General features: G+C 37.3%; 2 long non-coding RNA genes across 3 annotated transcripts; both read right to left on the bottom strand.

The window, feature by feature from the left end:
• Positions 1-14,002: 14,002 nt before the first annotated feature.
• Positions 14,003-15,920, bottom strand: LOC112174311. Of its 2 annotated transcripts, XR_005801964.1 has the most exons (4): positions 15,400-15,920; positions 15,144-15,291; positions 14,909-15,018; positions 14,003-14,351 (listed from the first exon to the last, which is right to left on the bottom strand). It is a non-coding gene; the product is annotated as an uncharacterized LOC112174311 (long non-coding RNA). The 2 variants fall into 2 exon arrangements; XR_002925968.2 differs by lacking the exon at positions 14,003-14,351 and having other exon boundaries at positions 14,704-15,018; positions 15,400-15,919.
• Positions 15,921-21,850: 5,930 nt separating this feature from the next.
• LOC121050215 lies at positions 21,851-24,890 on the bottom strand. Its single transcript, XR_005802382.1, has 3 exons — positions 24,579-24,890; positions 24,277-24,307; positions 21,851-22,252 (listed from the first exon to the last, which is right to left on the bottom strand). It is a non-coding gene; the product is annotated as an uncharacterized LOC121050215 (long non-coding RNA).
• Positions 24,891-26,640: the final 1,750 nt, after the last annotated feature.

Consider the following 26,640-nt stretch of genomic DNA (forward strand, 5'->3'; position numbering starts at 1 on the left):
TACTATTTGTCCTTATGGCTTTTCTTTTATTCCTTTGTTTGAAATCATTAATCCTTTTTTTTTTGTGTAAATTATTATCATTAACTTTAGGGTGAGACTATTGCCACCCTACCAATTCCTTTCCACACCTACATTCAATATTTTTGTCATAAGCTACCAATTTTATCCTCTTTTCACAATTAGAAAATAAAAAATAAAAAAGCTAAATAATAAATAAATAGAAGAAATCTGAAAAGGCAAATTAAGAAATCTGGAAACGTTTGTATCATCTCCAATTGATCTCCTCCCTCTTCCTTGTTTCCTTAATCGAATTTAGAAGAAGATATATAAAAATAAATAGTAATGAAACTGGGAACTGTGGGAAATCTAATTTATTTTAGATTAAAATTATACAAATAATCTGAGTTAAAAACATCTAGAAATTCTTCTATTCATTTAGATTTGTTATTTAGATTTTTTATTTTTTATTTTTCTAATTGTGAAAACCTAAACGTGAGATTTAGGGAAGAAAAAAAAAACCTTAATTTAAACTAATGTCAAATTTTCCCCAGAAAAAAAAAATTCAACTACTAGGTTGAATGCCAAATAGACTACCAAAACAAATATTAAACTCTTTTTGTATTGACTAAAATAGAAAAAAAGTTGAAAATATTATCATACTGAAACTAGTGCATTAACAACTCATAGCTCTAACACATGCACATTTTAGGACTACATCCAAAAAAATAAATAAATAAGAATCCCGAATATAAAAATAAAAAGTAAAACAAATTTTATGTTATGATAAATTGGTTTTGTAATTTGTGAATGATGGTGATTTATGAGAGTTAGGAGTTTGATTGCGAGTTTGAAACCATAACAGAAAAGGTGAATGACTCTTTCTTTAACGTTGGCTTCCCCCTTCTTTCTCTCTCAAGTAGGCGCACCTTAGTAGGACATGGTGTCTAGGCTGATTGGATACGAGAAGTGCATCCAAGTGAGCCTTGAGCCCCGCCAAAATCGTTCCTTTACTACCTGGCCATGTTTGAAAAGAGTTACCAAAAGATTGAGAAAGGAGACTGATGTTAAGGCTAGAACCCTTGGGCCGTATTTCTAAATCTTGGTTGCAGACTTGTAATTAAATTTGGACTCTTGCTTATTGCTTGTTTTTGCGTCATACACTTATACATTTACAAAACTTGAAATTGTATTGTATGAGTTTATTGTTTTTACATTTTTTGTTCATTCACAATACATAAAATGTCAGTTGACAAGTCATGGATGCAGTTAAAACGGTCAAATATAGAGTATTATAACGGAGTTGAAATTTTTCTTGATTATGCATATAAGCATGCTAATCACAGTGATGGAAGAATTTACTGTCCATGCATCAAATGTCGTAATTTTCATAGATTTGTCCGGTCAGAAGTGCACAATCATCTTTTATACAAGGGTATTAAGCGGGATTACACTATATGGGACAAACATGGGGAGAGTAAGAATAATGATGATGGTGACACTGACAGTGTTAACGATGACAATGAGGCTGCCATTTTGGAGCAATATGATGATATGAAAGGAATGATAGAGGAAGGTTCCCACCAAGATCCAAATGGAGATGCTGAAAAGTTCTACAAATTGTTGGAAGAGGCAGAAACCCCATTATACCCAGGTTGTAAGAATTACTCAAACTTGTCATTTGTTGTCAACTTGATGCATATTAAAGCGGTCGGTCACATGACCAACAAAGGATTTGACATGTTACTGGAATTGTTGAAAAAAGCATATCCCATGAGTGAAAATCTGCCGACTTCCAATTATGGGGCAAAGAAGATTGTTAAAGAACTCGGTCTTCATTATGAAAGAATTGATGCATGTAAAAATGATTGTGTAATATATTACATTACATATCATGCAAGGCTTTTAATATTTCTGGATAGATGAGCTAGCTAGCTCGACACCCAGCAGCATAATTAACACGTGTTGCAATCTGAGTCATTCATTTGATCCAGCCCTTACTTGAGTATTACCTCTGTTTGACAGTCAACGTCCATATCTTGAGAGAATGAAAGAAATCAGTCAATGAGGTAAAAACTGAGTATGATGAGTAAATTTCATTAAACCAGATAATTTCTAGAAGTAGGCAAAATCGAATTGGATGTTCTTCATCTTCGTAGATCGACGATCTGGTCAGTGGCCTTCGATTTTGACTAGTTCACTCTTTTAGTTCTGTCTGTCTCGCTTGTCCGGCGACGTCTCCGCGACGACGGTGGCTTCTCTTCTCGTTGGCGTTTGAATGGCGAGGCCGGACGGGCCATGGTGATGGTGATGCACCGACTGGTTTTCTTTTCTTCTCAGGTAGTGGACTAGTGGTGAAGACTGATGCGGGATTTATCTTTTGCTGGTCGGAAGTTTAGCGGTGGGTGGGAATGCAAGTTTGGTTTTTGCAGATGAGGATAAGATAATTATTCGGCTCAGGAAGATGAAGATTTTGATTTTCCCGTTGTTGTACGAAACCCGTAGGCAATAGAGTCATAGACTATATTTATATGAACATGAATTTTCTATAACATTGATACTGATTGGCACGGTGGTGAAGTCATATGATAGTTATGGTATTGGTGGCTGTACACAAGTTCGAGCCGCAAGGTTGGCGTTTTAGTTTTATTTTTTTTGTTAAGTTATTATTTTTTTTAATGAAAGAGTTAAGTTATTTTTTTGGTTGGCTAAGAGCCTAAGACACAAGGTAATTAGGTACGGAGTATAGGTTCGAGTCACTTGTTCCTTTTGTTTTATTTTTATTTTTTATTATTTATTTGTCTTTTGGTCTAATTTATAATAAGTTGCATAAGACAAAAGTACAATGCAAGTTCAAAAGAAAAGACAAAAAAAATGGAAAAAAAATATTTTACAAATAAAATTTTAAATTAAATCTTTTAGTTGACATTGACTTGGTAAATGTTCTAATTTAATATTATGGTTTTTAGAATAATTATCTCTAAAAGAAGTGTTTTATTTGATAAAAAAAAGGTTTTGTTGAAGTAAAATGACATTTGGAATAGTTTACTCATTTCATTTCATAGTCCCTTTATATAGGGATAGAGTTACAAAGGAAATATTAATTACATTAAATACATTGAATGCTGATTGATCTATAATTGTGTTGATTGATGGTAATCACTGATTCCTTGATTCCCTCTCCATCAGTTGCTTTGACGAAGGCACACAATATGTTTTTCCTTTAACACTCCCCCTTGTGCCAAGTCAAAGACGAAATGGTGCATGAGTTGTTGCCTCACTAAAAACCTTGCCAAGTAACAATAAAAACCCTGTGGGACAAAAATACACCTTGGTCGAAGGAAAAGAGCACAACGCACCTTTTACATTTGAGTATGACATGTGTGTGTTAGACTCCCCCTGACGTCTACACCTCCCCCTGATACTTACATTAATCTAGGGAGCTTGGAAAGTCTTCGCATTCCTATGCTTTTCACATGTTTCTCAAATGTGTCCTTAGGCAATGATTTGGTGAACAAATCTGCCACATTCTCCTCAGACCTTACTTGATTCATTTGAATCTTGAGGAGAGTCTGTTGTTGCTGATTGTAGGACAACTTTGGCGATATGTGTTTTGTGTTATCACCCTTAATATAACCTAGCTTCATCTGTTCGATGCAAGTTGCATTGTGTTCGTAAATGCAAGTAGGCTCTTCAGTGGTATAACTCAAACCACTAGTCCCTCGAATATGTGCAATGATAGTTCTTAACCATACACACTCAAAAACCGCCTCATGTAGAATAATGATCTCTGAGTGGTTCGAGGAGGTAGCCACAAAGGTTTGCTTGGTTGATCTCCAAGATATCGCCGTGTTCCCATTGGTAAATACATAACCAGTTTGGGAACGATATGTGGGTCAGATACGTATCCAATATCAGCAAAACAATTCAAAACATCATTTGACGTTTTAGTATAATGAGTGACGTTTTCGCCATCAACATTTCCTTTAGGGATTGCAGTTCCATCTGTGGTCCCTCTTGTCTCTCTGTAGGGAAAGAACAGTCCCAAGTCAATGGTTCCTTTTAGGTATCGAAAATGTTCTTGATACCATTCCAGTGACGCTGCGTTGGTGCTGAGCTAAATCTAGCTAATAAGTTCACTGAGAATGCAATGTCTGGTCGAGTGAATTGGACTAAGTACAATGATGCGCCTATTGCACTTAGATAGGGAATTTCAACTCTCAACACTTGTTCGTCATCTTCCTTTGGACGAAATGGATCTTTCCTTGCATCCAAACTTCGACCGATCATGGGAGTGCTAGCAGGATGTGCTTTGTCCATGTTATATCGCCTGACCTTTGGACATATGCAGCCTGGTGGATTAATATTCCACAAACTTGGTGTTCTAGTTCAAGACCTAGATAGAATTGAGTTTTCCCAAGATCCTTCATCTCAAATTCGGATTTCAAGTAGCTCGCGGTTTCTCTTATTTCATCAAGAGTACCAATTATGACATATTCTACTACAATTTGCAAATCCGGAACTTGTTTTCTTTATGAATACGCAGGGGCATAATTCATCGTTCTTATATCCCTTCCCAATCAAGTAGTCACTTAGACGGGTATACCACATCCGTCTGGATTGTTTCAATCCGTAAAGTGAGCGTTTCAACTTAATTGCAAACGCACTCTGTGGTTTAGAGTCACTTGACTTGGGTAATGTAAGGCCATTAGGCACTTTTCATATATATCTCTGAATCTAGATCCCCATAGAGATATGCAGTAACCACATCCATAAGCTGCATTTCCAGTCCTTCGGAAATTACTAAGCTAACTAAGTAGCGGAACGTTATAACGTCCATTACGGGAGAGTATGTCTCCTTATAGTCAGTTCCAGGGCGTTGTGAGAAACCTTGCGCCACAAGGCGAGCCACCTCAGGACTTCATTCTTCTCATTACGCTTTCTGACAAAGACTCATTTATGTCCTACAGGCTTTACACTTGGTGGGGTTAGCACTACCGGACCAAATACCTGTCTCTTTGTCAGAGAATCTAATTCTACCTGGATTGATTCTTTCCATTTAGGCCAATCTGCTCTTTGTTGACATTTTTCAACTGAGCGTGGTTCGATATCATCGTGCTCTATGATTCCTTGAGCAACAGTATATATCATCAATGTGTATGGAAGATCTTTCTATCAACTCATACGTACTCTCGTAATCCTTTGGGATTTCTTTGTTCTCTGGAATCATTTCAAACATCGGAGCGTCCTCTAGTATTGATTCATGGACATAACTATAATCAGAGACAATCTCATGAGAGGGATTCTATACATTGATGATTGGTTTGTGCCTTACTCACCCTCTTCTTCCTTGGGTGAGTGTCAATCGAACCAAGTGGCCTCCCCCTCTTCCTTGGGGAGCCACGACCTCAACCTCACCTCCACTAAGTGCGGTTGCAGTGCCTCTATCTGCGGCACCGTGCCCCTTGTTGGGGACTTCTAACCTTGCAGGCACATTTGCAGCTGGTATATATGATCTCGTCACTTTTACGATATCAGTAAACGCATCAGGCATCGAATCTGCTACGTTCCGAAGATCGATTATTCTTTTCACTTCACTTTCACTTTGTGAAGTGCGGGGATCAAAATGAGACAGAGTGGGGACAAACCACTACAATTCCTGTCGTTCCCTTGGAAAATCCTTTTTCCTATCTCCCCCTAACGACGGGAAAACTGTCTCATCAAAGTGACAATCCGCAAATCTAGCGGTAGAGAGATCGCCTGTCAAGGATTCCAAATAGCAGATAATTGTTGGGGATTTGTATCCAACATAAATACTTAATCGTCTCTGAGGACCCATTGTGGTGCGCTGTGGGGGCGCAATAGGCACATATACTGCTCAACCAAATATGCGTAAGTGTGAGGTGTCAGGCTCATATCCAGTTACCAACTGGTACGCAGAAAATGGTTGGCTAGCTGTGGGTCTTAAACGAATAAGTAAAGCTGCGTGCAATATTGCATAACCCCAGGCAACTATAGGTAGGTTGGGGCGCATAACCAATGCCCTAGCCACCATCCGTAGCCTTTCGATGGTGGTTTCTGCGAGACCATTTTGTGTATGCACATGGGGTATAAGATGCTCTACATCAATCTCGATAGACATGCAAGAATCATCAAATGCTTTTGATGTAAACTCTAGCGTTATCAACCCTTATAGACTTGATAAGGTGATCAGGGTGGTCAGCCCTTAAACGTATAATCTGTGCTAGGAGTGTTGCAGCATTTCTTGTGGACAATAAAACGACATGTGACCAGATTGTCGAAGCATCCACCAGAACCATAAAGTACTTGAATGGTCCGCATTCTGGATGGATAGGTCCACAGACATTTCTTTGTATCCTTTGTAAGAATGGAATGTTTTGTTTTGTATCTTTAGCATAGGAAGGTCTTGATCCTGTTTTTGCTAAAGAGCAGGCTTTGCAAAACGAGTGATGTGCCTTTGAAATAGTCAATGTGGCATAATGGGAGGGAGGTAGTGCTTCTAGTACTTCAGAAGTCAATGACTGCATTTGAGCAATACTAGAACCGAAACCTTGCAGTGTGGCGGATTTTTCTCCCATTTTTCACTCGAAAGAAGGGATGTCCGTGTGAGTTCTTGAAAAATACGGATCATCATGTCACTACCTCGGTGCCATAGGCGGTCATGCAAAAAGCCTGTATGAGTCAGTGTCCCACATTTCATTGTTGGTGACAGTATAGGATTCAATGATCCGAATCGTAGTGAGGTACAGTCCACTAAATTGACTCAAAAGTTTATCTAAGATGTGTTTCCTTCCACAGTCATTAGATGTAATATCAAGGTATTCAGTTCCATTCTCACGGTGTGTTTTTACATGATAACCGTTGGCACAAATTGCTTTGAAACATTAACAAGGTTCGATTAGCTCTTGGTGCATACAGAGCGTTTTTGACTTTAAATATATATCTTAGATTCTTTAGAGTAATGCTATTTTAGTAGAATGATAATCTTTTCATTCTAATAATAATTTTTTCTCTAGATGTATTGCTTTACATCTTTATATTGCAATTTCGAACCATGTAAATATGTGTATAGAAAATAAATTTGAATAAATTCAGTACTTCAGAATCAAATTTGAAATTTATTAATAAGCCAACGATAATCAAATCAAGGTCTTGTTCTAATTCATCAAACCATTATTAAAATAAACTTTAAGACCAAGTAATAGTCTAATTAAGAATGAAGCATTATGCCTTCACAACTGTTTTTGGAAAATAAAGTAAATAAAGCAGATCAGTCAAAATCTGGGGCATCGGTTGACTGAGCAAGTTCCTTGTTGCCATTAAATTCTGCAATTGTGAGGTTGACGTCTGGGTCATGGCCTCCTTCTTCCATATAGTGAGCCTCTTGTTCTTTAGACTTCCTATATCTCTTGTAATTGGCTGCTACTCTGTTGCTTGCTTGGCAGTTCTTGTACCAATGCCCAATGACTCCACACCTATAGCATGGTTCATTGCCAACTCTATTATGTTTGACTGAAGGGTTCTTAGGTGCCCTTTGCACCTTGTTTCCATGACCACTAGCGCCACCATCTCTGCGCTATACATTGGGAGGGCCTCCACGGCCCATATCACGACCCCCATGTCCCTTGCCACGTGGTGCATTATTGTCACGTGGGTAGGAATCAGCACGTCCAACCCCCTTTGCATTGGGGTTCTATCCACCTTTCACTTTGCCATAATTAGCTTCAGGAATTTTCTTTGTCCCAACAGGCCTGGCATTGTTGTTCAGAAGAACCTCATTATGCCTCTCAGCCACTTGCAGTAGGTTGATCAGCTTGTTGAAGGTTGTGATTCTTTTGTTATCATACTCCAGCCTATACTGGTTCACTAGTATAATTGCTGAAGTAGGAAAAGTGGAAAGAGTCTTCTGGATCATATCATCTTCTGTGAGTTCCTTTCCATAGAAATTTAGACGTGCTTTTAGGCGCAACATGTCCTTGTTGAAGTCATTGACCCTTTTGTAGTCAAGCAAGCGGATTTTATTCCGCTGAACGGTCAGTTCTGGGAGCAAGGTGTCATGAATGTTCCCAAAACGTCCCTTAAGGGCATCCCACAGTGTTTTGGGTGTCTTCAACTGAAGGTACTCCTAGCGTAGGCTAGGATCAATATGTCGCCTCAGAAAAATTAAGGCATCTGCTTTCACCTTATTAGATAGTTCATCATCTTTGGGATTAGTAATGGTGGTAGTGTAGTCTTTTGCCACAAAGACAGTTTCCATATCGGAAACCCAACGATGGTACTCAAGTCCTTCTGAGTCCAAGATGTCAAACTCAGGTCGAGTTGGATCAGCCATCTACATAAAACAAGAGAGAAGATATAAATTACGCAGTCGTAAAGACATCCACGTGAATTATTTTCCAAACGTATGAATTAGATTTCAAGACCAAGATTCATAATGGTCACATTTTTTTTCGATGCTATGTGAAAATACTTTATCATAGTAAGTGTGTGTATAATGCGCATGAATTTTCATTATCATGGCCAAACGGTATTGATATATTGCATTAAAAATAATCATAGCACATTTAAATATAGCATATAAAAATAAACTACATGGCATGCTCAAATTTCACAAATATACAACAAATTATATACTGCACATAATAATAGCAATAATATATCATGCGTAAAATAAAATGTAAACAATAGCATAATATAAAGGCATGCTTAGGAATAATTATATAAGAGTAAATAAAATTCACAAAACATGCTCACAATTGAATAATAAAAACATAAGCAATAAAATATAAAGCATGCTTAAACATAATTAGAAATCATGCTTAAATATAATGATATAAAACATAAATTATAAGGCATGCTTAAAACAAAAATTATCTAATTAAACATGCTTAATAACAAAATAAAATAAAAGCATAAACAATAAAGTATAAAGCATGCTTTGTTAAAATCATAAAATAAAATAAAGAAAACATACTTGATTTTCGAGAAAATAAAACAATCCTAGCGCATGCGCGTGTTGATGCAGACGTGCGTAACGATGTTTTTGGGCTTATGAAACTAGGCCGCTTCCTCTCCCTTTTCAGCAGTGGGCTTTGTTTTTTTTTTTTTTTGTTATTAGCCTGCTTCCTTTTCTGGGCCGCAGGGCCTGTTTCTTTTTTTTTTTTTTTTTTTTTTTTTTTTTTTTTTTTTTTTTTCGGTCTGGGCCGAGTTTCTTTTTCTTTCTGTTTTTGTTTTTTGTTTTTTTTTCTCTCTCTGGGCCTTCTGTTCTTTGGGGCTTTTGTTTTTTTTTTTCTGGGCCGGATCCCTTTGCTTTGGGCCGGGTCCTTACTTCGGCCCGAGTTACCTTTTTTTCTTCTCTTCTTCCTCCTCCTGCGTTCCTTCCTTCTGGTTTGCTGATGGGTTGGGTAGATCGATTGGGGCGAGTGGTGACGGGAACTGGTGAGAAATGGGAAATCGACCGGTTGATGGGCTGACGCCGGGAACTGGTGGGCTGACGTCAGTAACACCTTGAAGGTGGGCTGCTGTGTGTGGGCAGGGAGGAAAAATATGCGCGCAGAGACGGGGCAGTCGCTGGGCAGCTGTGCGGAGCAGGGATCTGTGCGGGGAAGCGACTGGGTCTGGTGCTGCAAGGATCGCCGGATCGGTGCTGGGATAGGCTGCTGGGCGCGGGTCTGCAGCCGATGGTGGGCGGGCTGGTGCTAGGCTGCAGATCGCGGATGCGCTGCAGGGGTAGGTGATGCGCGCCCCGGGGGGGGGGGGGGGGGGGGGGGGGTTGGGGCGTGCGCACGGGGCCTGGGCTGGGCAGGACAGCGATGTTGTGATTGGTTGCTTCTGTTGCGCAAGTCTGTAGCCTAGGTGAAGCCGGGCTGATGCGCGCTGGGATGAGCAGAATAGGTGCAGATCTGCTGCAAGGGAGATGGAGGCCGGGCCGGTCTGGACTGCAGAGGGGAGGAGGCCGGTTATTTTTTATTTATTTATTTATTTATTTTTGGATGGCGGCAGAAAAGAAAAGTTATTTCTTTTAGGGTTTTTTTTTCTTGGCTATTTGCTCTGAGCGTGCTGATAACGTGTTGAAGTAAAATAACAATTGGAATAGTCTACTCATTTCATTTCATAGTCCCTTTATATAGGGATAGAGTTACAACAGAAATATTAATTACATTAAATACATTGAATGCTGATTGATCTATAATTGTGCTGATTGATGGTAATCACTGATTCCTTGATTCGCTCTCTGTCAGTTGCTTTGACGAAGGCACACAATATGTTTTTCCTTTAACAGGTTTTGAATAATTAATTAATCTCGAAGATCAGGTCCTTCAAGTTTTTGTGCATGGATAACAGAGGTAGACCATACGAGAAATGGTATAAAAAAACTACCATAATATTAGTTAAGGGTTACAAATTGTGTTTTAGTGTTATAATAATGAATACATTGTTGTTGACAGAGTGAATCGTTGTTGAAACAAAATCAAAAGTAAATGATATTTTGACCAATGGTTATAAATGTAACTTTTGTTGACCAAGCGGATCGAAGTTGAAACGAAGACGAAATTAATTATATTTTTTTACGATAGGCATAAGATATTTGAATCGTCCCATCTCCCAATTTCATTTATTTCGATGTGGTTGCCCTTAATGGAATTTAGTGTATAAACATAGTGTTATAAAGTTAACCATAGTTGACCAAGTGGATTGAATTCAAAACGAAGACAAAATTGACTAAATTTTTTACAACAACCATAAAACATTCTAATATTTTCATCTAACGGTTGGTTTCGCCAAATTCATCTTTCACCACGTTGTCACTTTTGAAAGGTCAACATCACTTTATATGCAATATACAAATTACACAATACTAATAGGCACATCGGTATTTATTGTGATCTACGAACTCGGAATTGAAAATTTTGGTTTTCAACCCTTAACAGGTATCCACCATGTAGTTATATACAGTAGATGAAAAAATTGACGTGGTTCGTGATTGATATGACATTGGTCATGTTGATATTGAAAAATGATATACATCGGACGAATATGGCTAAATTTGTTGGCATATGCATATAATATCCCAGTCATCACATCTGACTGTCAGTTTGACCAATTCTTTTTTGTCGATCATGTTGATATTGAAAAATGATATACATTTTTATATAACCAATGAAGAAGGAAGATAATCCTAGTAAGCATATCAAAATTTATTTCGATCCGAGAAATAAAAATGAAAAATGGTTGATTCGATCTTGTCCATGTACTTACCCCGTAGTAATATGCTTAGTGTGAAAAAATTGGCCTTGTAGGGGTCATCATTTTAGCCTTGATTAAGTCGTTCAACCCTCGAAACTAGTAACAAATATATATATTTTTTCTTCCCTAAAACGCTGATAATGACTAGGCCACGACTCCAATTTTATAGAGTTTCATGACTATGCTTTTACGCCAATCTCTATCTACCTGCCTAAAGTTTTTTAATCCGGCATCGCTCTCAATTAAAATTTTCTTCTAAAATTGTCATGAATAAATATAAATATAGGGATATATATGTATATTCAGTTGACCACATGGATCAAGATCGAAATGATATTGACAATGGCTAAGAATATTAAAAAAATATCAGACTGGATCAAGGCGGTCAACCCTCATTTAAGCTAATTACAAAAATATCATTTTTCTCGAAACATTGATAGTGTGTCTGTCACTAGTCCGGTTTTCAAGAGGTTCGCGACCACACTCTCACATGGCCAAGCTCCATCTACTCGCATAAATTTTTTTAGCCCAACATTCGCTTTCAATTAAATTATTTTTCTAAAATTGTAATGAATAAATATAAGGCATAAATGTATATTCGGTTGACCACCTGGGGCAAGTGCGAAAAGATGACGACAATGACTAAGAATTTTACCATGTGCTTGTAATATCCCAATAATCACATCCAACGGTTGGTTTGACAAATTTCCTTTTTGTCGATCATTTTGATCAAGTGACAATTTTAGTAGGCATATAGAAATTTTGTGCGATCTAAGAAATAAAGAAAAAATTTAAAATGATGGATTCAATCTAATCCATATATTTCTTGCGTAGCAATATGCACAATGTGAAAAGATTGGCCTTGTACACCTTCATTCCGGCCTCAATCAAGGCAGTCGATTCCTAATTTTGTTTTTTACCAAAATACCTTTTGCCATTGAAACGACTTTAAAAATTCGATATTTGAGCAGTTTGGGACTATACACTCATTCGAGTAACATAAGAATCTAGCAGTTTTTTTATATTTTTCATTGTATGTGTACATATCACACTACAAGAAATTAGAGCTTTCACGATACGAATTTATGGCGTGTGTTTTATTTATGGTACAATTTCGGTATATTTTTAAGGTAAAATATTTCTCCTTTTAGCAGTACGCCATGAATATTTGATCACGCGGTAAAAGACTTGCTACAGGCGGTCGTCCTTTTCATTTCGAGGCCGCGAAAATTTGAGCTAAAACTTAAAAACTCCCTCCATGATAAAGTTTTCTCCCGCTCCCTCAATTTGAGTTAAACAAAGTGGTGGAGAAAAGAAAAGGAGAGTCGGTCTTCCCCATTTCTGTCTCTCTTAGACAAATCCAAATTCTGGTTCGCTCTCTTTCTCTATCCCTTTCAATTAGGTTTAAAATTTTCAAATTCCAGTTCTATTTCGTCTCTGTAACTCTTCGATTATGTGTTTTGATTCCAGATCTGCGAGATTCAAGCAGAGTGGGCGTGGAAATGGAGGCAAGGGTTTGGGTAAGGAAGGAGCAAAACGACATTGTAAGGTCTTCCGCGACAGCATCCAGGGCATCAAGCCGGCGACGGCTTGGTTCTCAAGGTCGGCGAGGAGAAGGAGATCGGAAAGCAAGACTTGAAGAAGCAACTTCTCAAGGAAGGTGAAAGCTGGGTTATACCCCGAAGTGCGGTGATGAGCTTTACTATATTCACACTTTCGGATTGGGATCGATTGCGATTATGTTTTAATTCAGTCCATTACACCGGGATTTTGCTTGAGTTCGATTGGAGCGGCAATAGGGGGGGGGGTCCTTTTGTGTTTATCAACAACCAACTTGTCGTGTTAATTTTGAGTACAAAATTGGAATAGACAAATACTGGGTCATATTGTTAAACTAGAATTTTGGTTTGGGTACTCCCGATTTCTCCTTGGTTTCTCAACATGTTTTGAAGGTTAATTACTTTCACTTCAATTTCTTTTGGCTTTTAAAAGGACAACTGAAACTTTGTTATCCCTTGTTTGAACTTGTTGATTTAGTTATATTATTCAGCATCAAATTGTTATGCACCCAAGGTGTTTGACAAAATGATTCTAAATTGCTTTCTTTTGAGCTCAAGACTTTGGGTTTAACCTACAGCAGGTTTTGGTCTTCTTTTCTTATGCTACTAGTGATTGATCTTAATTACCAGTTACTAAAGTATTTGCGTAACAAGACATCACGGGAATGAGTGAGACTGGAGTGTTCAGGTAGTGACTTCCACCAAGGAGGTGCATATTGCGTGTAAAGAACTAAAGATGCAGTTGAAATGAGATTGTTTCTGGTTATCAGATGGAGACCAAAGAGGCTATTTCCGGTTACCAGATGGAGTATGAAAGGTACTGAACTACTGACTTGTGTGAATAGTCTAGACTGTGAAGTAGAGTCTTTAAGTATTTAGATCCGGTTGTTTGTATTGTGAACGTTTCTGTAATATCTTCTCATCCCAAGGGACAAGTGCAAATACTATAGGCATTCAATAGTTTTTTGTTTGTTTGTATAATTACCATATGGCTTCAAGTTGAGCAGAGAGCACATTTTTTGGTTTCTTTCAAGTTACCCAACGCACATTTCTTTCATGCTCTACTTTCCATCTCAAAGGAAAATTACCATACTATAATGCAGGACATACTTTTTTCACATTAGATTACGTTGATTGCTAAATGAACAACGAACAAAATAAGTGGTTCACAAGAGCTCTATCAATGGCGAGAACTTCAATTTCACACACAACACAACATCAGAATCCCGTTTTCTGCAACTCTCTTTAAAAAGACAACATACTGAGCATTTTGAATTGCAATTTCTACACTAAAAACTAAGACCTTATTGTCTGCTTAAATATTTTAAATCCTTAACATGAGCTTACTTTATTATATTATACAATGACATTGCATATATTTTTGAAAGGAATAAAATTGTTTTAACAAATAGTGATTAAACTAAGACTCTTCTGCAAAAACGAATTCAGCAGGGAGTGGGGTCTTCCAGCAATCAAGTTACATACGCAAACTACCACCTTTTAACCTCCAGCAGTTTGCTTCTTTGCCTGCATAAATCCTCTGCTTTTTAGCAACGTGGAATATGTAACCATTTGAAAAACCAATGAGCAATGAAATGCTTGCATTATATTACTTGAAGAACAGTTAACTTGTAATTTGTTCTCAGGTAGCATGAATACAACTTTTACACTTTATCCATTGCCCATAAAAGAAACTAAGAATCTATTCAAACGAAGATTAGAACATAACAATGGTACTACCATATCAGGAAAAACGTTTATTAAAATCTCAATACCAGACGAGTAAAGTTACATTTCTTCATGAGATTGCCAAAAATAGAGACAAGAAACTGGAGATTTAACATAATTTCTAATATTACAAGATATTGGGACATAAATATGCATTGCAATTACGAACTATTAGGACATAAACGTGCATAAGAATATGATTGAGGCATGTTCATCTATGAAGAAACAATTAAGTACATCAAAAACAAAGTCTGACTAAAGATTCATCAATCTTCGAATCATATCTTAAAACAAGATCACATGCTGATGGAGAAGAAAACAAAAACCAGCAAAAGAATTGAGCACAGTTACATTACATTTGGATCAAACGGATTAGTTGGTAAGGTGAATCCATGACTGAAACAGCCGCTATCTGCTTCAAGGGTAGCTTCAAACACTTGTTTCACAATAATGTGGTCCAGCATTCCTGCATAGACATATTTAAAAAAATATAGAGAAGCAGGCAAGCAAATTAGTACATCAATGGAAATTCTGCAACTTGGGAAGAATAAAAAGAAAGAGAGTTACGCAAATGAGAAATTGACAATCCACCTGAAGATGCCCTTTAGGTGCAGTTTGCTTAACCCCTTGATAATGCTGAAATTGCAGCCTCTATATATAAGGTTGTATTTGCCTTAATGGTTGGTCCCATATCAGCAAAACGCCAAAACCTCCATTGTACTTCCAGCAGATTAATCTCCTACAATTGTTATATGTGAAGCAAGCAAAATGAACTAAATCCTCAAAATCAAACATGCTCAAATACATGCATCCAATCAAACCAAGTCAGTAAGTTGTTAACACATACCAGATTATCTGGCAACAACCTTCTACGTTTACATTTCCCCAGTCGTAACCATTTTCTTGATCGAGTTGAAGTTAGGATAAACTTTTAGCCAGAAATTTAAGACTGAAAGATCTACAAGGAAATTCAAGACTATAGATACAAGGTATGTAATACTTGCCCGCAGTCGGTGTAGCCCCTATCCCTTGCTCTTGTCGGGAGAGGTGGAGATCTGATCGGGCAAGGTGAGGCGCAGCTGACGGCAGCACTTTGAGGCATGAAGATGATCTGCTTACTGGACTTAATCGATCAGACTTGGTTCGTTTCTCGCACGCCGTGCCCAATTTAGTTTTCCTCGCTCGCCATCGGAATCTTCCTCTCCGTCACACCTCCAATCTTCTGTCTAAAATCCGATACTCACTACGAAACCAGATTGCCGGAATTCGATTACCACGACCTCTGCTCTGTCGCGACCTCGACGATTCCACTCCAAGGATGGGTTTAAGGTTCGGGTTTGTCAATTAGGTTTTAGGGGGGCCTCAGCTAACAGGTTGTGGTAAATTTTATTTCTACTGCACTTCGCTTTCTTTGGTCTTCGTTTGACTTTTCTTCACAGACGAACGACCAACTAACGGAGCCTAAGAACTAACAGCGCACGTGACTTGCACACTGCTGGTGCAAGTGACCCGACGGTGCATGAAATCCTCTCCGCCAATAAATCTGAGTTTGTTCTCTAGAGCTCTCTTCTCCTCGATCAAATTCGAGAATCTGGCCGGGGAAAGTAATTTTCAACTCAAATGTTCAAATCTTGGATCCATTCTGGCCCCGTGAAACCAATAGCGTAGAGAGCACACATTAGCTGCATTCATTGCACCCCTAGTCCAATGTCGTTCATTGATTCTCACATTCTAATCGGGGTAATAAATTTAGCAGGTCAGGGCCTCCAGTTTGATTTGATTGAGGGAACCTATCACTGTCTGTTCTTCTCTTTTTTAAATCGGTGTTCATTAAGGACCTTCCTAGAGGTTATCCTCACCCATCTAGTAAGCTTAACTTTGAAGTTTGATGGATGCAGTGCTTTATTGTTGGTATGATCACGCTGGTAACACTAAAACATATAAATGGAAGGAAGCCGGATCCATTTCTGGGGACTTTCTCTCCAGGGCTTGCAATTCATTTTGGGGTCATTCACTTTTAGTTTGGCCAATGTTGCAAAGGAACTTTAAGAATGATCAATTAAATTACCTTCAATAGTTCCATGGTAACTGAAAATGGTAGGATTTTGCACTTCCGTATGTAAGAAAACAATAATTCTGAAGAACAAAAATGAACACATTATGTAGCTGCATAGCTACCTTATATGCAACGTTATATTGGTTCTCACTTAATTCTGAGACCACAGATTCCCTTGCTTCTCTCTTGAATCTACAAATAATATGCCAATATGTGAGGTAAAAAAAGAATCGTGATTTAGGACTATGGTTGAGCAGATCCCCGATGCAGCGCTTTAGATGATCTTTTTTTTCTTCTTCTTCTTTGTTTCTAAAGTTTTTTCGATTACAAATGATTGAATATAAAATACATGACTTAATACATTGAGTGATTGATAATTAACTACTCGAGAAGCTTATTGCAGGTGCTAACACCTACAGCTGCAGCAAGATGCCATGCATCTTACCCATCGTTCTTCCCCAAAGTACTTAAGTGCTTAGACAGTAGAGCATAACAGGATAGTGAATATCCTCTTTTATAAAAGAAAAAAAAAATTTGACAAAATGATGCTAGCTCAGTGGTTAGAGCGCCCACTACCTAGAATCCAGGTCCTGGGTTCAAGTCTCTATGAGAGTAGAATTGAAATCCTTTGATCCTCTTTATAAAAAAAAAAAAAAAAAAAAAAAAAAAATAATAATAATAAAAAAAAAAAATAATAATGATAATGATATTCTAGACCTTCATCAGTTGTCAAAAATGGATGGATTAAACTGATAAAAGGGGTTCCTAGGATCAGTTCAGTGTCTAAATTGGTGACAACTGTGAGAAATGTTTGGATGCAGATATTATCTACACATACATGAACTTTTGGTAATTTGTATCGTATTTTCAATTTTGATCCTTCTGCTCCAGTGATGAACAATGAATTATTAGAATATTGCAAAATCTAATTCGAAACATTTCTCCTAAGGTTCTAATTAGTTCAAAACCTTAGAGACCCAAACCTTAGGTTTATTTCTGGTTTAGTGCTATGTATCACAAACCTGAGAAATTTGAGAGCAAGACTGGTTTAGTACACCAATCTTGCCCCAAATGATTTGGTAGGAGACCCAGCAATTTCTTACCTCAGACTTATGCCCCAACTAAGCTTTGAACCAATTTGAACTCTGAGGTAACAAATTTCTTGTTCAAGCCTATCAATGCAACTCTAAGGTCTTATCCTTCAGGTTTTGTGGAATGAGAAATTTTTTCAAGAAAATTGTGAACTTTCTATCGTCCAACCCTTTGATGCAATTTTTGCTTTTTATGCCTTTCAAAATATTGCATGGATCATCTCGTGGGATATAATTGTATCTCCACCAAATCAAGACAGTTCAATGACACTGGTCAGAAGATTCAAACAGAAGTGGTGGGATGGCTTCACAGTTGACAAGTTCTCTGAAGAGTCCCTCCTCCAATGGTTCAAAACCCATCCTCAATATTGGAAGCAAGGATCAATAGTCCAAAGTCAAGAGCAAAGCCAATTCTTGTTACAAAAATCCAAGATTCAAAGTCAGCTAGCAGGCATCTCTTCCCCTCACGAGTATGCCATGAAGCTCAAAGAAGTATTATCTCAAATATCACAAAGTGACAATGGAGATGACGACAATGACATCACGGATGAGGTTCAATCTCATTTCGCAAATCATGATCCAGATGCTTTTATTTTCGGCGAGTTTTAATCGCACAGCTGTCTCTCAAAAGATCTCAAATCAGACAAAACCCAAATCAGATCTGCAAACGGACAAGACCCAATGTTTACAGATGTCCTAATCTTGATAATTGGGACATATGTGAATAGTGCCACCTCCCTCAAAATTCACCCTTTGATGACACGTTCCATGCCAGGAACACTCAAAAGCAAAAGCAAAGATTTCAAGCAAGACTTTCTTTTCAAAAGCAATTGATGGTGACATGACCAAGATTTTCAAAGATGGTGACTTTACTCTCCAGCATGACTAAATTCATGCATGGCAAGAAACACGTCAAAAGTTGATACACCAAAGTCTTCAAAGCCTGTCAAGATTGGCAGAATCACGACAAAAGTCTTCAAAGCCTGACACGAATCACGACAAAAGTCGGCAAGATCTTATCTTGACGAATCTCTCCAAATCCGAAGAAGATCATTTTACTTTCCAGCTGTAAACTTATAACAGTATTGTAATCGGCTATAAAAGGCCATCCAATGTACCAATGTAGGCAAGGTTAATATCAGAGTTCAAAAGAACTGAAAAAAGAGTTTTTGAGAGTTTTTAGAGTTGCATAATAGCCTGCATACTTGCTCTCATCAAGATCAATCTTGTATTCAATTACTTTCATCAATCAAAGTTACAACTATTTCAAGGTATCTTTATTTCATAATTTTTTATTATGTATTTACTATCACATTTGAGAAGTAAAATTACTGAATATCAATTTTATCTTCGTCGATTAGAATTACAACAAAAGTTTGTTCAAGGAATGTATCCTGTTGTTCTTCTTCCTTATCCACCAAATAGTTATGAATATGATTGTTACAATTTATATTATATTTCTTCTATGAATTTTGAATGGAGAATTTTAATGATCCAAGGTTTATTAAATTATTATAGAGAAGAACTTTCAAAGTTAACCTGTTAGATGTTTAAGATAAACAAACTCAAAAGAGAAATTGCTAGGTACCGAAAACAACTTGAGCGAACCAAATTACAACTAAGATTTGTAGAAGCCAAATACCCTGTTGTCCTCCCTTCTGTGTGTTTTGATTTTGATCATTTTGATTTATACCTTGTACCCATAGTCGACTATGACTGGTGTATTTACCAACTCAATTTAATAATCAAATACTATTCAAATGAACTTTCCCTGTTTGCTTATTAATTCCAAATCCTGTCAATCTATTTTCAAATACTGTGAAGCCATTCCAAATCCAGTTAGGCCCCTCAATTCCAGTTTAGCTTAGCCTAAGCCCCAAATCCAGCTTAGCACCTGTACCCTGGGAACTGTGAAGCCATCCCACCACTTCTGTTTGAATCTTCTGACCAGTGTCATTGAACTGTCTTGATTTGGTGGAGATACAATTATATCCCACGAGATGATCCATGCAATATTTTGAAAGGAAGTTAGTGAGAGAGAGACCCAAACCTTAGGAGGTTGTCCTTTGAGGAAGTAGCAACTTGTGTTCCCGGTAGTAAGTCGCAGAGAGGCGCAGTGAAACCGTTGGTAAGCTTGGGTGCCCCATCAAAGACCTCAACCTAAGAATTAAGTCCATCTCCCTCTAAAATCTCTTAAATCCCGATGACTTCTGAATCGAGTAGTATTTCAGATACTATGCTAAACTGTGAGGAGTGGTCTTCTCATAGCTTAACTGAAATTGTAGGAAACTGGAAATTACCCAAGAAAAGCTACAATGAAATATACAAAATAGGAACCTTTGACTTCAAAACTTTATATTCAATTAAGACACAAGAACAAACCATTGAAGTAGGTTCTGACCATCAAATCATTCAAATGTTTACTCAAAAAGCTTTAGCAGAACACAAAAGGAAAGACTACAAGTATTTGCATATAGGTGCAGTACAAGTAGGAATTCAACCCTTGACCAGAAATGGTCTCAAAGCCTCTGTTTTTGTTGCTCTACGTGATTGTAGACACAGAAACTTTGAAGACTCAATTTTAGGACTAGTTGAATCAAGTCTATGCAATGGACCTATTCACTTTGAATGTTTTCCAAACTTTCCTGTGTCACTTAATGATCCAGGACTTTCAAAAGCTTTAACCCTAAATGTCAAAACACATGGTTATGACATGTCTCCAGGTGAACAACCCTTGGCTGTCATTTACCGAATTCACTACAGAGTAATGAACACTCTGTTAAGTGCAAAAGCAAAATCTACAGATCCCAAAGGTCAAACTCTATTATTAGAAACAGATATGAGAAAGTCAAATATTGTCATACCCAAAATGATAAAGTGGACTGACATTGAGCTACCCTCTGAGTGGAAACTTGATGAAGCAGTTCCTCCAAAACCCATAGAAAGCCATCAAGTAGATTATATTTCCCAAAATTCTGATGGAAGCGTAAACATACGTTTTGCATCAAGTAGTTCAGGAAACAATCTGCTCTGCAGACAATTTTCAAGCTCAAATAGATCTACCCGATCAACCCCAATCTCACATGAAAATGAAAGAAATCTTAGAAACCTAAATTTAAGAAATTTAGATGAATCCTCTACAATACCAAGACCCTTCTACACAGTAGAAGAACAAGAAACTAGACAAGCTTCTCCAACTCAATCCTCAATGACTGCAGAAGAAATAAGAGATCCTCAAATATTTACAATATTAAAACCCTTTGAAATTGACAAAGAGTACCTAAGGAAAGACTTTTATTCTGACCAAAATAGTTCCAAACGTAAAGCCTTCTTTGCAATCTTTGACAAACAAGAAAGAGACCAAATTCAAGAAGAATACTATGCTTTTATGAACAAACACAAATTAAATATTTATTTCTTTGATTGGTACTTTGACTTGTCCAAAACTGAAAATAATTCTAACAAGAAAATTAATGTAACAAACAAAGTCACAAAGACTTGGACTCTAGCAGATAGGAAAACCCTAGAAGCTAAGAGACCACCAATGGAAGAAATAAAAATTCCGGTAAGAAAAGAAACAATTATTGCTTCTCCGTACAAAATGCAAAATGCGCTAGATAGACAAAAAGAAGCAACAAAAAATGATATTCAAAAAATCATGGAACAAAACAATTTTACAAACCAATATTTAGATACAGTAGGAACCCAATTGGATCGTATAGAAACATTAGTTAGGTATGAACCTAGACCAGACCCAAAAGGAAAAAATAAAGAAATCAATGAGCCTATACTCAAACCCTTTCAACCAGATGAAAACCTTTCTTTAAAAAATGATAGTCAACTATTAGAAGAAATTGAACAACATTTAAAAAGATTAAACTTAAGTGAACCCACTAGTTCAAATCCTTCAAACTCCTTAAGAATCAATACCCTTTCTGACCTTAGAGAAGATTCGGATAGTGACTCTGACGTCAGCCAAATTGAAGAAAACTTCAAAATAGAAAAACTAAAGTTTCCCCCTTCAAGAAATTATTATCCAAGACCAACCCCAATAGATTTACAATTTGAAGAAGCAAAACTCGAAAAACATGCTGGATATTCTGCTGGTACTTTGTACGAGTGGAACATTGACGGCATGAGTGAATACAGAATCATCCAACACATCAATGAAATGTTAATGGTTAGCAATGTTTACAAAAATACAAAAACAGATTGAGAAATCGGTAACATCCTCGTAGCAGGATTTACTGGCCAATTGAAAGGATGGTGGGATAACTATCTCACATCTGATCAACGCAATCAAATTTTAAGCAGTGTCAAAATAGAACAAACAACTGGTGCAATGATTGTTGACCAGCAAAATTTGCCTGTAACCGATGTAGTAGCAACGCTTTGTTACTCCATCATGACTCACTTTATAGGTGATCACAAAGCAATCAAAGATAGAATGGCAGAAACCCTTACAAATCTAAGATGCAAAAAGCTTCAAGATTTTCGTTGGTACAAAGATGTTTTCCTCTCAAAAGTCATGCTTAGAACTGACTCAAACCAACCTGTATGGAAAGAAAAATTCATATCAGGATTACCAAATCTTTTGCTGAAAAAATTAGACAAAAGTTAAAACAAACTTATGGCAATGAAATTCCTTATGGAGATTTAACCTATGGACAGTTAATTAGTACGATTAACACCACAGGTTTAGAACTCTGTAATGATATTAGGTTAAAAGCCCAAATGAAAAAGAATCAAATCACAACAAAGAAAGAACTAGGATCTTTTTGTGAACAATTTGGATACCAATCTCTCAAATCTCCTTCTAGGAAAAAGCCAAAGCATCATAAAAAATATTCAAAATATTATAAAAAACGTAGATCAAACCCAGACAGAAAAGTCACATCTAAACCCTATACAAGCTCAAAACCTTATAAAAAATACAAAAGAAAATTTGTCAAGAAAGACTCAGGGCAAAACTCAAAACTTCCTATTTGCTACAAATGTGGCAAAGCAGGACATTACAAAAAAGATTGTCGAGTCAAACAAAAAATCAATGCTTTAAATCTTGATGAAGAAACAAAAAACAAACTTCTCAAAATCATGCTTGATTCAGAATCAGATAGCTCAGATTATGACGACTAATAATAATAATAATAATAATAATAATAATAATAATAATATCCGCACTCATAATAGCCTCCCAAACAAACCTTTCCAACTTCCAACCAAAGTCAAAGCTATGGGACAGCGAGGCAGCAAATGATTCAAACTTTCTGGATCATTTCTGTACATCTCACAGAAATTAGGTGAAACACACCAAAAACTTCTGAACCACATCACAAGTAACCAATCTACCACCAGCAATACTCCAGAATAGCCAGTGGCGGAACTGTGTAAGGGTCCAGAAGAGCTATACTATTTGAACCCCCCACCACCACTATATAATCTATCATTTCTCTATTAATACCATACCTCAATGAATGAATTCCTTTAATCTTACCTTTTTTGTATTTGATTGATATTTAATTTTGTAAGATATATATATCAAATATTGAATTTTGATCTGGCAAAAACTTCAATATGGTTGTAAAAAGACATTAACTATTGTTAATTATTTGTTCTTTTTATACTTCAATTTTATGTTTAGGATGACAAAAAAAGTGCTTTTACATTTGGAACCCCCAAACTCTTAATCCTGGTTCCGCCCCTGAGAATAGCGCTCGCACCTTTCCGGGTACCTTAGCCTAAAAGAGGTCCAGTTGAGAGATATCCTTCCAAGGACAACGACTTGAACCTCTTGTCAAAATGCAAGAATCCCACCCTTCTCTTGCAAACCCATAATTTCAATTAATGACAACATACCAAATCTCTCACATTAAAATTTTCAAAACCCTCCCACTTAACCAACAGATCTTTTTTCCCTTTCTTACCCTCTTCCCACAGAAAACTTCCGATTACACTGTCAGTCCTATCAGCCAGTGTCAAATATTTGCATTAGAGAAAGATAGTAACCTGACTAAGGGGAATGTTGACTCTTAGTTAATAAGTTTTGGGTAGCATGGAAAAACTGATTAACTAAGAGTCAACATCACCCTCTTGATACCCTGTTCCTCCCCTCCATCCTTCCTAATCTCCAACTTTCCCACCGCTCCCAAAAAAGTGAATTTCTTGGGCTTCCTCCAGGTGGCCACTCTAACCTCACACCCAGAATATCCTTGACATATAGAAAAACATGCCACATGCACATGTGTAGAAAAATATATATTTGACCTATCGAAATGTGTACTTCACATTTGGCATCAGTTGTAACTTGATTATCCCCTTCCATTTCATACTAATGAAATGCAGGAGCTAATAAGCAACCAGGTGACTAATCAAATGAACTAAAATTGCTTCTACAGTTCTACTTAATTTAACATCATATTCCATTGAAGATTATACAAGAAGATCTTAGGTGTGGTTATAGCATATAATTTTGTGGGTGAAAAAAAAAAAAAACATTGTGAAATGTGGGATAATGCAGAGCTATAAATTTCATCAGGTATAACTATAACTATAACTATATCAGTGTAACAGATCGAACCTGAAATTGATCGGAATGGGATTGCTTGCTCCTGAAACAGAAGAAAACAGAGTGAAATGAGTATCTGGATGTCATTAAACAATACAATGGACAGTGACATTTCACATCACCACAGAAGATACAGAAACAAATTGTGAATTTTACTCAAACTTTCTTCTTTTATGTAACTATAAACATAAGCATACGTGTCAAACCTCCAATTACCAAAACACTATCTTAAACCCCTCCACAAATCTCATGAGTCATGAATTACTGTAACCCTAGGTAAATGAAACCGAAACCCTTGGTGAAAAGTTACCTACCGTTTCTTTGAGAACGAGGCGAATGCGGCGCATGAACTGTTCCCGGAGCTGCTTCCGACGCTTGTTGGGGACGTTATATCTCGGAATCACTAACCGCTCACGTGGCGGCACGTGGTCGCCGATCTCGTGCGTTTCGCCGTCGACTACTTACGATTCACCACTCCGACTTCTCCTCCGCCTTCCTTATCGCCAGCGCCGGAGCCCTAGACCGCCGCCTCGGCGACCGCGCCTCCGTTCGCACTCGCCGGAGTTGGTTGCCGGCGGACTCCACGCACCAAGGCAACGTCTTCAGTCTTTTTGCCAGGGAGAGCATTTCGGAAACACAGTTCGTGTGTCTGGTATGGCGAGCACGGTAATTTTGTAGCAAGAGAACCGGGTTCGGTTGAACAGGGTTAAAATTTCGGGGGACACGTGTCGAAATTATGGAGCTAATGATTTAGGGATTGCCACTGAGGAACTCGAAAGTCGTGTAAGTTGAAATCGGACGGTTATAAGATGGTGTGGTGTTTCGGTTCCCGCCATTTCTAGGATCTATATCCTCCTCCAAGGTGTCGGCTTTTATCTTTCATTTAGTATGACACGTAGCACCAGTGCACCACATTATGATTCGTGAAGTAAAACGATTATGTGAACTATAAAATGTATACCAGAATAGGTGCCCGAGCGTTGCTGCGGGTGTTCAAACAAAATTTACAAGTTTGGACGGCTAGAGATTTATGTTTGCAACTAACATTATCATTAATATGAATGTTCTGATAATGTGCAAATATACAATACAACTGCTGTTGACACAGCTTGTCAAAAATATATTGTTTTACTTATAGGCTAACCTAACTACATTTCATCTGTCTGCTGAAAAGAGGTGTTGATCTTCGTTACCACGTATCAGCAGAGGTTCTTCAAAATGGTGCTTACTCCAGTTACATTTATACCAAAAGTGACCGCAATTGTTGAAGAGTTGTTAGCCTAGCCAAAAAAGTGCTAAGTAGTTGTGGAGGTTGTTCAAAAATGTGTTTCCTCCATTTGTATTTACATGAAAAGCGACATGACACTTCAATCTATTTTTTCTTTGTTCAGAGTGTCTGGTGTTGAGGTCGCTGATTCAATGCTTGTCTCTGTCTCACTGTGAAAGCAAGAAGTTATAAAAGGTGTGAAAGAATTTATGAGTGGAAAAATGGAGTTGAAATGTATGTAGTTGTTACCAGCGGGGTTTTTTCTATGGATTGGTAGCAAACAATTGTTTCTTGCTTCTATCAACCATTTTTTTTTTTTTTCATACAGTGGATGAGCTGGTGTGCTGGTACCTGGTTGATGATCTGTGTCTGGAAAGATTCCTTTTACTATGAAGTCGTTTGTCTCAGTGATTTGGATTTGGAAAACACGGATCTGCCCCTCTGTTTGTAATATCTCTGGTGGCAGTGTTTCTTGTGGTGCATAGGGGCACTTGTTCAAGAGTTCTTTGCAAGTTATTCCGAATAACTGTTCAGCTGGTTTTCCTCTAAGCTTTACTGTGGATTCAATGTTTGGATCTTCAATGTGACATGAAGTCTATAACTGTAAAAATAAGAACAGTCATTATGTCATTCAAAACTTGTGAAGAAGTTTATATTTACAACTTAAAAGAGATAGTAGACAAAGGATAAAGTGAAATTTGAGGTAATTAATGTGAAAGTAGAGACGGAGTCATGTTCATAGCAATGTGTTTTATTGAATAATCTATGAAAATCGAGGCACTATTGATTTTGTGAGTCCAACTTCATCATCAATAATTTATATAAGTCATTTTATAATCTTATCATGAGTGAAATTTGAGAAAGTAAATTCACAAATAAGTTGCATGCAACTAAAAGAAATATCGAATACATCTAGATCAATTATTGTTCAATCAATACAAAAAGTCCATCTGAAGACAATATAGAAGAAAGTGAAGTCTGAAAAGCAAATAATTGATAGATTGTTTGAAAAGAAAGGAATCATAGAGTCTGTTTCATAAAGAAGCTAAACTATGAAGTCTAAAAATGAGAAGGCATAAAATCAATAACTAAAATAGTCTAAGAAACAC

Source organism: Rosa chinensis, chromosome 6 (assembly GCF_002994745.2).
Source record: "Rosa chinensis cultivar Old Blush chromosome 6, RchiOBHm-V2, whole genome shotgun sequence".
Classification (NCBI taxonomy): Eukaryota; Viridiplantae; Streptophyta; class Magnoliopsida; order Rosales; family Rosaceae; genus Rosa; species Rosa chinensis.